The sequence below is a fragment of the Patagioenas fasciata genome, chromosome 4, assembly GCF_037038585.1.
Source record: "Patagioenas fasciata isolate bPatFas1 chromosome 4, bPatFas1.hap1, whole genome shotgun sequence".
Taxonomy (NCBI): Eukaryota; Metazoa; Chordata; class Aves; order Columbiformes; family Columbidae; genus Patagioenas; species Patagioenas fasciata.
This window is the reverse complement of record NC_092523.1, coordinates 9,415,922-9,428,267: the sequence shown is the minus strand read 5'-3', so window position 1 is coordinate 9,428,267 and position 12,346 is coordinate 9,415,922. Positions and strand designations below refer to the sequence as shown.

Genomic DNA, 12,346 nt, shown 5'->3' with positions numbered 1-12,346 from the left:
GGGCCTGCGGGAACGTGCCCCGGGTGCCTCCTCCCTTCCCCGGGGAGGCGCGGAGCGGGGGGAGAAGCCAGTCGCGCTGCCGGCCTACTGACCTGTGCCCTAGCGCATCCTTCTCCCCCGGGAGCCGGGCGGAGGCAACGGCGGTAGCTCGGTGCCGGGGAGCGGCGCGGGAGCTGAGGCGACACGGCAACAGCGGCGGCGGCGGCAACGGCGGCGGCTCCGGCGATCCTGCGCGGCGGCCCCGCCCCCTCCTCCGGCCAGAACCAGCGCGAAAAATCCGGGCCGCTGATTGGCCGCCGCCGCTGCGCTGCCCCTGGAGCGGCTGTTTCAAATCCCCCCGCACGGAGCCGCCCGCACGCGCGGCCCGGAGCAGCGCCAGTTCCAGCTCCAGCCTTAGTCTCAGTTCCAGTCTCGGCCGCGCCGCCGGCGGGAGCGGCCCGGCGCTCTGCGGCTCGCCCGCCCCGACAGCACCGCAGCCGGCGGCGGGGAGGAAGAGGAGGGCGGGCCGGGTGCCAGGGGAGGGGAGGCCACGCCACGGGGCGAGGAGGCCACGGGGCGAGGAGGCGGGAGCTGTGTGGGGTCCGGCCCTCTCGGGGGGGGGCCTGGCTCGCCGCGGCGGCATCCTCAGGTGGGCGAGAGCGCGTCGAAGCCCCGCAGAGGTCGGTGGAAAACAGTTAATTTTTTTAAACACTTTTATATTTTTATTCATCTCCACCTTAGGCACAGGGACACTGGATGGGTGACTGTGCCCTCGTCACCCCCTGGCCTCAGCTACCGCTCTGAAAAAGCTGATTTAAGCCAAATGTTCTGACTTTCTGTATAACTGCACCCAATTTAAGGCTGTCAGATGGCTGTAAGAACCCGAGTGTGCCTGGCTGCGAATTACCAGGGCCATCTCTTCTGGAAGTATGGCTTGATTTTTGTTTGTTTGTTTTTTCTTTTGGTTTGATTTTGGTTTGTTTCGTTGTTGTTTTTTTAAGCATCAAAATAAGAACATGTGCTTGCAATTTGCCAATTGAAAGTGCAGGCCAAATCGTTAAATATCTGTCATGTTACTGATTGGAACAAATATTCTCATGAACCGACACAGCAGATAACATAAAGCAGGTAGTGGCCAATTCTTGAGAGCTTTCAATGGTTTGCTGAAGGATTTTGTGGAGCTCTGAGAACCTGTATTTTCCGCACCAGGCGGGGAACACAGTCCCTCGGTGCTATGGATACTGTATTAACCTGGTCTCTAAGGGCCTAATGTGACTCCTGTGAAAGGTAAACAGACGGTAATAGAAGGGGGGAGCACATCAGCATCGTACTTTCTGGATGACGGTGAAATTATGCCATCTGTTACAGAAAGGCTTATTTTTTTATATGTATGTAATCATTAATTTGCTTTTATATGTTAAAGCTTGTCACTGTTACTATATGTGTTTAATGGTGGGTGCACCCTAGTGTGGCAGTTAAGCGTCGAGCAGTGCAAGCTTAGTGTTAATTACTTAGTAGTGAAAAACCTAATCATCGGCTGATTAAAACTTTAATCTCAAGGTAGCTGAAGGAAAACTGTCTGTAGTGATAAAGGTACCTTAATTTGTTTTACAGCCCTTCTGGAAAAAAAAAAAAACACACTATCTTTAAGGTGTTAGACAAGCAAGATTTATCTTTGGAATGTCAGTATTTACAGCATTAAAGAAAAAAATAGTGCCATCGCAGTTTAAAACAGCTAATTTGAGTTAAGAGTCACGACAGTTTTATCTTCCAGTTTCCTTTCTAAAGTTCAATTATATGCATTTACAGGAAAAGAAAATGTCTTCTAATTAAAAATAGAGGCACCGTTATCAATACAAATAAATAGAAGGATGGAAATTCTGTTGTTTTGCTATCTACTTTTTTTTGGAATAAATTCTGTGTTCAGGCTCAATGATACAAATCTATCTCTACGTATGACTTATAAAAGAGATGTGTATTTTTTTTCTCTGCTTGCTGCTAATGCATAAGATCCTCCAGATAATGTGGTTCTCATGTTTGCCTTCTCTATCAGTTGTTTTAAGATTTAAATGGAAGGCTTTTGCTATCATGGTCAAGGTGACAACAAATCTTCCTCAGCCCTTTCAACTCCTATGGATCATTGGCCTTGTCTCTGCTACTAAGATTTGCAACCATGTAATTAACTCCTGATAGACTCACCATGCAAATTTACAGGTAAACTTATGCTGGGAGCTAACACCTTTAACTGGAATAGCACCAGTTTATACTGTACATAGACACTGGTGCAAACTTTTCCAGTGTTGTGACCCATTTAAACAGAAACTGCACACGCAGGTTTTTGGTTTTTTTTTAATTTCAAAAGCAATTGTGTTTCCTTGAGCTCGTATCGTGGTAATGAAAAGGTCTCAATTTTTTCACTGCAGTATGCAAAGAGACTGATTCTTTGCAAGTGGATATAATTATATATTACACTTCTGAAAATTGAGTTCAAAAACGTTTTGACTTGTGATGGGGCAAATGCTTATACAGTGCAGAATGAGATTGTGCTGACAAATAATACTTGAGTGATGCCTTTGAAACAGTCGAAGTAAATGTCCTCTAATCTGTTTCTAGTAGTGGCAAATTTCCAGACTGAACCTCTTGGAGGTTTGATTCTCTTTCATTACATTTTCTTGTGGTTTTTGAATTGGTCAATATTTTTTTATATTTTGAAGTTTCTTGTATAGCTGAACAAGTCATTGAAACCAGAAGATGTACAACTAGAGCAGCTAATAGTATTCATTTATTAGTGACTCTTGTTTCATTTGGTATCTAAAATTTCATTGCTCCTTACATCCAACTTTTATGGATATATTGTGTTAAGAAATAGTATCCAGATCAATATCCCACTGTTTAACTCAATAAAGGAACTTAAATAAATGTAGCGGTTACATGTTGTTCTAGGAACACTTAAATATTGTAGAGATTATCTACTAGTTATGAGGCTGAAAGATAACTTACAATTTAAACACTTTTTTCCAAGATAATTTATTCAGCAATAGTAGTCAGTGCCCCTGACCTTAGGCATATGTTTGGATATGCTGAAATTCTGAAGCTGAAAGGAAGATTTTTGTTGTTGTCACCACAGGGACACAGAGTGCCAGAAAAGCTCAGGCCTACAATGCAGTTGCTGTAGCTTCACTGCATTGGGCAGAGCTCAGAAACAAATTGTACGTGCGTGGCACTACTCCATGCAACAGTGCAGAACTCCCTCCCTAGAGAGTTTGGTCAGCCCTATTAACAAGGGGATGGGGCACATTTTGGGGCACTTCTTGCTGTGGGAAATAACGGAGATCAGCAGTCTCTATGCTAAAGCTTCGCCTTTCTCCTGGCAAAGGCCAATTGTAATGATGGTGCAATTAGCAAGCACGTCTAGGTTCACTATAGGTGTTTGTGGCAGGAGCTTCGTGTTTACACTTCTCTCCTGTGTGGATCAGAAAGACTGACTGCTTTCTAAATTTCTTGTATGCTTTTTAATTTTTGCTTCAGCATTGTTTAGTAAATATTTTTCCTGAATGCAGATAATCTTGGTGGCAATGTAAACATAACTACAACTGGAGTTAAACTGAAATTACATGAGTGCAGTTGATGGGTTAATCAGATGTTCCCAAGTCAGTTATACAGCATCACAGGATGTCATAGAATCAATTAGGTTGGAAGAGACCCTCAAGATCGAGTCCAACTGTAACCTAACTCTAGCACTAAATCATGTCCCTAAGAATTTTGTCTAAATGCCTTTTAAACACCTCCAGGGATGGTGACTCCACCACTTCCCTGGGCAGCCTGTTCCAGTGTTTGACAACCCTTTCCGTGAATAATTTTTTCCTCTGTGTTTGTTGTGCCACAGGTGTTTAATGAGATAGGGACTGTACTACAAATGTAGGTTTTTCTTGTTTCACAGGCTTCCAACTATTAGGGTTTTACACTGAAGACATTGTAGTTCTCCTTCAAAACATGAATACGCTGGGAAAAGTTAATGCTGCCCATTGTCCTGTTCTGTTGTAGCACTGATGCAGAGATCTTCCCAGCATTGTCCCTGGTATATCACTGTTACTCTCATGCTGTCAGCTGGCAACCCATCACCTGAGCACTGACTTTGGCCAGCAGTCTGTGTTATTTCTTCAGATTAACTGTAATTGTTGTTTCTAACCTGTCTGAACCTTCCTCAGCTATGTTAGGTATAGCTCGACAGAGCCACTGATCCCTCTGCATGTCAGTCTGTCATCGCCACCATTAAGAAAAATCTTGGTCGACATGTTTCCATTTATGTCTTTGGCCACGCAATGCATTGCATGCCATTTAATATGGAGACACCAACCTGTTGACGTGGAATTAAAGAAAGAATGAAGTATAAAATTTAAATCAGCATTTCAAAATATTTTATATTCAATGTAGCGTAGTCAACTTAGAAGTACAGTATGAAATGTGTTCTTGAGAACCTACACATGCTCCAGCAGGGGGATTGGACTAGATGATCTTTTGAGGTCCCTTCCAATCCCAAACATACTGTGATACTGTGATATGTTAATTAATTTGAATGAGAGTGCATTGAAAATCATATTTAAAAATTCAGCATTGTGTATTAGAATTGTTAAATAAACTTAAAAATGAGGAGGTACAGGCTTTTCGGACTTTTCACATGTTTTGTGTAATCTCATATAAAAATAGAGTAATAGTACCTTTTAATTGAAAGTTGATTATTTGGGAAAAAGAAAATATCTGCTTTGATAATTTCAAACAGAATCAGCCTCTGTCCAAATATGAGACATCTTAAGTGCAACTGTAGCTTATAGTTTAAATGGTGTTCTGAGTGTGCAATTATAATCTCAATGAAAATATACAGTTAAATGCGAATCTTCTTCATACTGTGAGTTATATATCGGACTGTTTACCAGCTACATTTTCAGTTGGGAGAAGAATGGAGTAAATGTCACTTTTCTCACAAATAACTATTTGTGTTCATATCATTTGTGCTGAGCAAAAGGAAGGGAAGTGTCATTGAGGGCACAAAAGGAAGAGGAAAGTTGAAGACATGAGGGAGTGGGATACAGCTTCAGGGGAAGGCAGAGGCCAGGAGAAAGGAAAACTGAGGAGCATTTCCCTGCTGTTTTCCAGTGTTGGGATGATAAAAACCAGCTGTATACCAGTTCCAAGCAGCTAACATGCTCCAGCCCGGTATAAGTAACTTCAGTATGCTAATAAATTTATCTATGGAAGTTATATGTCTCTCATTATCTGCAACATCGGTATGACTTAATTTAAACATTGCTGACATTCAGAATAAAATAAATCTAATCTATGTAGAAACACACAGCTTCAGGATTCAAAACACATTAACTCTTCTATCTATTGATAGCATAGTATGTTACTGTGTTTATAAACATAAATTTAATCTCGTTTAGAAGTACAAATACGGAAATACATTCATAATCAGAATTAATGTTTAGCACTACAGAGCAAAATTACAGTTCTTTTGCAATATGTTTGCTATGCATTTCTAGATCTTAGCATGTTAAGGCTAAAGCTCAACTCTATAACTTTTAGCTTTTGAGGAGCTGTAATGTAGGTTTGAATGTTAATTCTGCTGCATTTCAAATTACTGATTTATGCTTAATTTTCATATAATTATTGTTCAGCAATAAACATAATGTAGTTAGTTATATAGCAATGGAAGTCTCAAAGTTGTGTGTTGTTTTTCTGGGCGTTTTTTGTTTGGTTGTGTGTATATGCAGTGGAGTTGGTGTGTTGTGGTGTTTTTTCCTGTTTTGGCAGAGAAGGGACTATTGATATTCCCATTCTATGCCAGTGCCAAAGAATAAAATTTGTTAAGGGTTGAATAGGCCAGATAGATAATGCTACTTCTGTTTTCAGCAGATGCTAATGCAGCATTTTATTTTGCACATATATTAATCTTTGCTGCCTCAGTACAGAATGGTGAGGGTGACCATGTCGGTCCTAAAGGTTAATTTCATTCTTTTTTAAGGCATGCCATTATTCTGTTAACAGTAATTGCTCTTTTTTGAATGATTAATTTGATCATATGAACTGTTTCTAATTATGTTGGTGGCTGGCAATTTCCTGTGCTGAGAAACTGTAACTGTGATCATATCCCATTTACTTGGTATATATGCCTTGAGAAAAATGCTCATGACAGACCTTTTCAGAACTACCCACTAATTCTGAGAACTGTTTGGAGACTTTTATATAAGATGCCTAGCACTTGTTTTATATTGGTGTTGAGTATGTGCAAATGTACTTGACAAATGAGGGCTGAAACAACTGGATTCGTGGCATACGATGAGCCGGTTTGCAAATGCAGGCCTAACTGCTAAATTATCACCTGTGCTGTTTTTGCTGTGAAAACCGAAAGGAGTAGGATGTGTTTCTTGCACATTTTACCATGTTCTTACACTCTTCTCGGGCTTGATATGCTTGCTCCTCTAAGCTATATTTGTTCGCTTCAGTTACTGTTAATGAGCCAGAGCTTACACTTTACAAATCAGCGCAGGCTTTTTCTGAGATGCCCTTGCTTGGCGAACGAGCTGTGGCAGGGAGCGAAACGTGGCTGCTGGGCTGCCTGCAGAATCAGACCGCGGTTCACTGTCAGCAGCTCAACCCTGTACGCAAGAGTGATCCCACTGCGGCATTTCTGGCTCCAGTGCCAAATCTGCATCCAGATTACGTACAGTAGAGGAAACATTGGACTGTCTCGGCTGCGTTTACAGCAGCTGAACTAAACTGTGATGCAAATGAAGGATGTACTCAGCTGAGAAGAGGTGTTGGGCTTGGCCAGTGTGTAGGAGAGAGGCTATGTGAAGATTCACCCACTCTGTTGTCTCACACTGAAGCTGGACATGGTTGTAGTACCACTGTGCTAATAATAGCATCATCCCCATGAACACAAGCCACCATGTGTTGGACACTCCTCCTTTTGCAATTGCTACAGCAACTGGGCATGTGGTATTTGCTGAAGGGCTGAGGTTATCTGCATCTTTTGGGTTTGAGCTGGTTCTTCAAGGCAGGAATAAACTGTTTGCACTGGTCCAAAGGAGGAGATAGGCATTTAAATGGCACTTGGAATTTGGGAGTCTAACCTGTGATTCAAAGCCCCAACTTCTGTCTTGCCCCAGAAGCCCTTTATAGGGGCTAGAACAGGTAATTTTGCACCTGACTGAAAGTACACCACTCCCAGCACACGGCTCACCTGAAATACCAAAATCCCAAACCCCAGCATTCCCTCCAGTGATCTGACATTGAGGCCTTCACAGTGCAGCTACATGCTTTGCCACAGCATGCTGTCTTGAATGGACATTCTACATGTGTTCCTTATTTCACGTACACTTGTAAACTGTTACATTTGACTTATATTTGGAGTCACTGGCAAATACATGTACTTAGTGTTACATAAATGAGTTGTCTCTTTGCAGCCACAATCCTGTATGTTTAATACAGCTCTGATCCCCAGTGCCTGCAGGGAGTCTGGTCTAGACCTGCAGGAAGGAATAGCTGCATGCATTTTCATATGATCCCTGATTTGCCTTTAACCTGTCCTCAAGGATTTTTACAAGCAGGGAGCAGGCCTGTTATGGACGTGTCCCTCATGATACATTGAAGAACTTCATCAGACTTTTGCTGGTTAGTTAAAATTGGACCTGTGATCCCCGCCCTCCATACACACATGCTGCCTCTCCAGCCATATATCGCCCTCCCTGATTGCTGTTGGCACCTCTGAGGCTGGGACATACGATCTGGTCGGGCACTGCTGCAGTTCTTCGCTTGGCACGCAAAGGTAAACTAACTCCCTTCATGAATGGATCACAAGCTCCTGCTTCAGAACCTCGGGCTGGGGAGCTTCTGCTGCATGGCTGTTTGTCCTCATCTGCCTGAGGCCGTCCTACCAGTCCAACGTATCAGGAGGAACGCTCAGGGTTTACCAGTTTGCTGACTGTATGAACAGCAAATAGAAACCTGAAGGACACTGGAAATGCTTTTTCCAATGCAATATAAGCATAGTGACTAGGCCTCTTGAAAGGTCTATGGATATGCCCACACTGGGACAGTTGCTGGGCCTGGCTGGTTCAGGAAAGAACATAAAGAAGTCATTGATTCAGTGGGAAACATTTACCCAAGAGTAGTGTTTGAACAGCTCAGGTCTTAGACCAGAATCCCACTCTGATAGCAGTCAATATTAATTTAAAAAAATGTACTGTGGCTTGTGAGAATTCATTTATAGGTCAGCTTAAATAATCGGTTACCCTATTCTTCCATTTCTCTTTCCTGGCATTGTAGGCAAATTAATTGTATGCTAAGTCATAAGTAACTTTTAAGGATTTAACCCAACTATATTTGCCTTTTAAAAACTCTAAAGGGCAGGGACTTAGAAGCCTTACATGTTTGTGTGGCGCCAGTACAGGAGCCCTTGGCATGTAGGTGTCCTGTAAGCAATATTGAAATATAAATGTTAAATAATGGTGTCTTCTGAACTTAAGAGCCATGTTTTTTGCAAGGTTTTTGAACGCTCATGAGTATGTGCCAGGTAGCCAAGCACTCTGGAGTTTGAAAGATGAATGCCTTTTGAACTATAAGCATCCCATCTCTGTATGATTCCTAGGGAGAAAATCTTCTCTTGTCCAAGCTTTTTGGATTTATGTAGGCCCTGTGGAGTTCACTGGTGGGTTTATTTGGCAGGTGGGCCTTATTAACCTGCCAGCAAGGGACTATTTGACCTGCTTAGATTTGCACAGCTTGTAAATAAAGATTCTGTCAGGGAAGAGAGATTCTCTTGTGCTTCGGACTATTTATATCTCTTATAACTGTGGCTGTTAAAGCTTATAAAGAAACAGAAGGTCTGGGATGTGAGACAGAAAGCCCTGAGGGAGTCTTACGTGTTGTGTTTGGATTGCTGTGTTAATATCCTAAAATAAACACAGCATGCCAGAAAGTGGGGAATACTTTTATTATAATTATTATTAAACTCAAAGACCTAAATTGTTGGTTATTGAATGGAGTATGGCTGAGCTTGGCTGCAGAGGACAATAAAATAACCTCTTAATTTAACACTAGCAGCAATTGGCAATCAATAGGAGCCAGACATTTAATGAGCTTCATTTCCCTCTTTTTTTTTTCTTTTTTTTTTGCATTGTTCTCAAGTTTAATAATTCTTAGTATTAATATTTTTACAGGTTAATAAAGAATGCAGTGAGTTTAAATTATAATCATAATCAAGCTATGACTGATAGACTCTCCATCAATGGAATTACTTTATTCAGGCAGAAATATTGTACTGAAAGGTATGTTGTATTTCAGACTGAAAAATAAAATCCCTTCAAAAAGTCTTTCAGTCTGTCTAGTGCAGGTCTGGCAACATGATCCTCTCTGCCTCTGTAACATGGGATTTTTAATAGGGGTACCTGAAGCAGTGAAAAGACTTTGTTATTTTAATTATATTACTTATAATGTAAAAAAGTTTTTTGTCTTATTCAGAAGTCACCAGTTTGGCCTAGTTGAACAAGAGCAATAATTTTTGAGAAAGGTTTTCTTCTGCTTCAGCTGAGCTATTCAGACACCCAAGTGCTACCGCAGATCAAATGACACTGGGTTCAGCATCTGCCAGAGTAGAGATTTTGAGTCTATATTCCTTGTTCATTCATTTGAAAGTCAATTTTGCAATATTTCTGCCTTCTGTCCTGAAAGGGCTCAATAAATGTTCAACCTTAGATTAGACTGATCTTCTACTTATGCATTCTGGTGATATTTTAAAATGTTAACAGTCACCAATTTATAGAGAATCTGTTGATTTTTACAGTTACAAACATTGTCTGCAAAAGTACTTCACCTGAGCATTGCTGCTGCGGCCCAGGAGAACTTGGTATTGGGGAGGGACAAGTAAGGTTTTACCACTGATGTGCACTGAGCGGAGAAAGGATTCCCAATTCCACCAGGGCACCACAACTTTGCCAGTGCAACCCACTCAGGAAAGACACCAAGACAGGCAATGCCCTTTTTGTTCCACCTCTTTTTCCAAATGGGCATCTCTTTTCTGAGCCAGATCCCTGGCTGCTGGCCCCACTGTGATGTGGGACTGGCACACTGCTGTGCACCTGTTCCACAGGGATTAGCCACCAGGGACAGCCCATACCCCGAATTTCCTCCACAGATGCTCGTACCCTTCAACAAGTGAGTCAGAACCTTTTGACTTGGAGCTTTTTATAGTTGTTGAGGGTAATGATAACCATCCTAATAAAGTCTAGTTCTTAATCTCTCATACTTAATGGTCTGCTGTGGGTTGAAGAAGATACAGTGCTGCTCTTCACTCCTGTCCCTATCTGCTTTACCTGTGTACCAAAATGCTGTTAAGCTTTTACAATCATCTGTTGTTACATTGGAAAGTGAGTGCTTTCTGGTGGATAGGATGGCAGGCTGAGGCCAGAACTGACTCTGCTAATGAATTCACCACTGGGAAATCTAAGATGATATTACTTCATCTGCTGTTTTGATTTTCCAACAGATAAATACATTCATTTGAGAATTCAATAAACAGCTCATGCTGAAAGTTGAGCATGCCAGGATTGGCTTGCAGAACTGGGCTTTATGTTAAGTCTTCTAGTCCGAAGTATCAAATATTGTCTGTATTGTATTCATATATGTCGATATGCACCATATATGACTATTATGCTAATTGATTACAAAAATAATATGCAGTTTTTTCTTTTGTCCACTGCTTATAGGCCTTCATGTCATTCTAGTAAAAAACAGTTACTGATATAATTTATTTAATTACTCTTGAAAACTGTGTCCATATAGCTGAGAGCATAAGTGTCCTAAATTTGATGCCACCCAAATTTGTTTCGTTTTGTTTGGTTTTGTCTTTTATTTTCCCTTTCTACAACTACATAAAAAGAATCAGGCACTTCCTGCTATGCCCTAAGCACAAATTTAGTTCCTGGTATATCCACTCTAACGTATGCAGGAAGGAAGGAATAATCTCTCTGAGGCTGTAGCGCTTTTACAGCAGCTGCAGTAGCTGTAGTTCAAATTGTCCGTAAGTGAAAAATACTGGAGGAATTGTGTAATGTTTGATTATTGGGAGTAATAAGGAACAGGCCCATTCATAGGTGAGAATAATATGCTTGGACTAGCATTGTGCAATACTGTGAAGCAGACAAATGTTCCTGCATACAGGAGACTGCCATCTGCTATAATTAAAGTATTCATACCAGACACAAAATGCATTGAACAAAAATATTTTATTTTTTTTTTCTAAAATAAAACCATCTGTCCTCTGGCCAGGATAAAGTAAGATTGATTAGGTACCACTTGTAAAAGGTAGATTTTGTGAGAGGAAACTGTGAAGTGCTCTAGAGAAGAAGGATTTGGAAGACAAGGATGATAAGATAAAGGTTTGTCCAAAACAGGACTGGGAAGTGGCTACATGGGAACCGTGGGCTGAGCATGTGGGAGGGAAGAGGCAAACATTCATTTCACCCAACACTAAGAGCAGGAGAAAGGTGCAGGTGGGGGGAAAATTTCTGTTCCTTAGTCCGCTTGGAATGAAATGACCTGCTGGTTTCAGTTCTGGCAGGTATTAAAACTGTGTTCACCGAGCTTTTAATGTACATTTATCAACCAGTTTGTCGTGAATAATTTGTATATGTCCCCTCTTCTAATTGCTCTCTTTCCCTCACAAAAAAAAAAAATCCAAGCAGCAGCACAACCAGCCTAATTCACCTTTCAATCCAATAAGATTCTATTTGATTTAGCGCCAGCTACTTTGCTTGAAAGATATCAGCTATTATTTTTAAGTAGCGCACACCGTAGGGCTGCTCCAGCTTCCACCTGTCAGCAGGCAGACATGTGTCCAAGGTACCCTGGCACCACAGGTGAACCTTCCCCAGACCCCCATGATGGGCAGATTTTGGTACAGAATAGCATAGAAAAGGTTATATTCCTGGTGCAGGAGGAAAACAGAGTTGCCTGCTAAAGCAGCCTTTTGTGTAGTATATCAGGAATTGAGCTCTGGTCCTCTTTTGCCATAAATGAGCTGTTTTAATAAACACCTCCTACAACTTCTAGCAAATAGATTGGTTCATGCTTTACCTTATTAACACGCTCTTATCTTTGCTATAAAAATGCGTATAATGAAGAGAGATTTCTGAGCGGCGGAGTGGATTTGTGAGAGCACCTGCATGATGTTTTTCCAGTTGTTTTCGGCCCTGTTCACGGATTTGCTCACGGAGACAATGTTTGGAGTAAAGTCACATGATACATCTGCATTTTCTTGCAGTCTTCCTGAGCTGTCGCACCGCTCTCTTTCATGCTAGGTATTCCG

The 12,346-nt window shown here is 41.5% G+C and overlaps 1 protein-coding gene across 4 annotated transcripts in view; it reads right to left on the bottom strand.

Moving 5' to 3' along the window:
• NSD2 (nuclear receptor binding SET domain protein 2) overlaps positions 1–12,346 on the bottom strand; it is a 103,746-nt gene that overhangs the window by 77,800 nt on the left and 13,600 nt on the right. For 3 of the 4 annotated variants that reach the window (XM_065836147.2, XM_071808481.1, XM_071808480.1), the window contains exon 1: positions 93–249. The exons of the other annotated variant lie outside the window; for it this stretch is intronic. The gene's annotated coding sequence lies outside the window, so the exon portion shown is untranslated. Of the gene's footprint in view, positions 1–92; positions 250–12,346 lie in introns of those variants that run through there. 4 annotated transcript variants of the gene reach the window in all.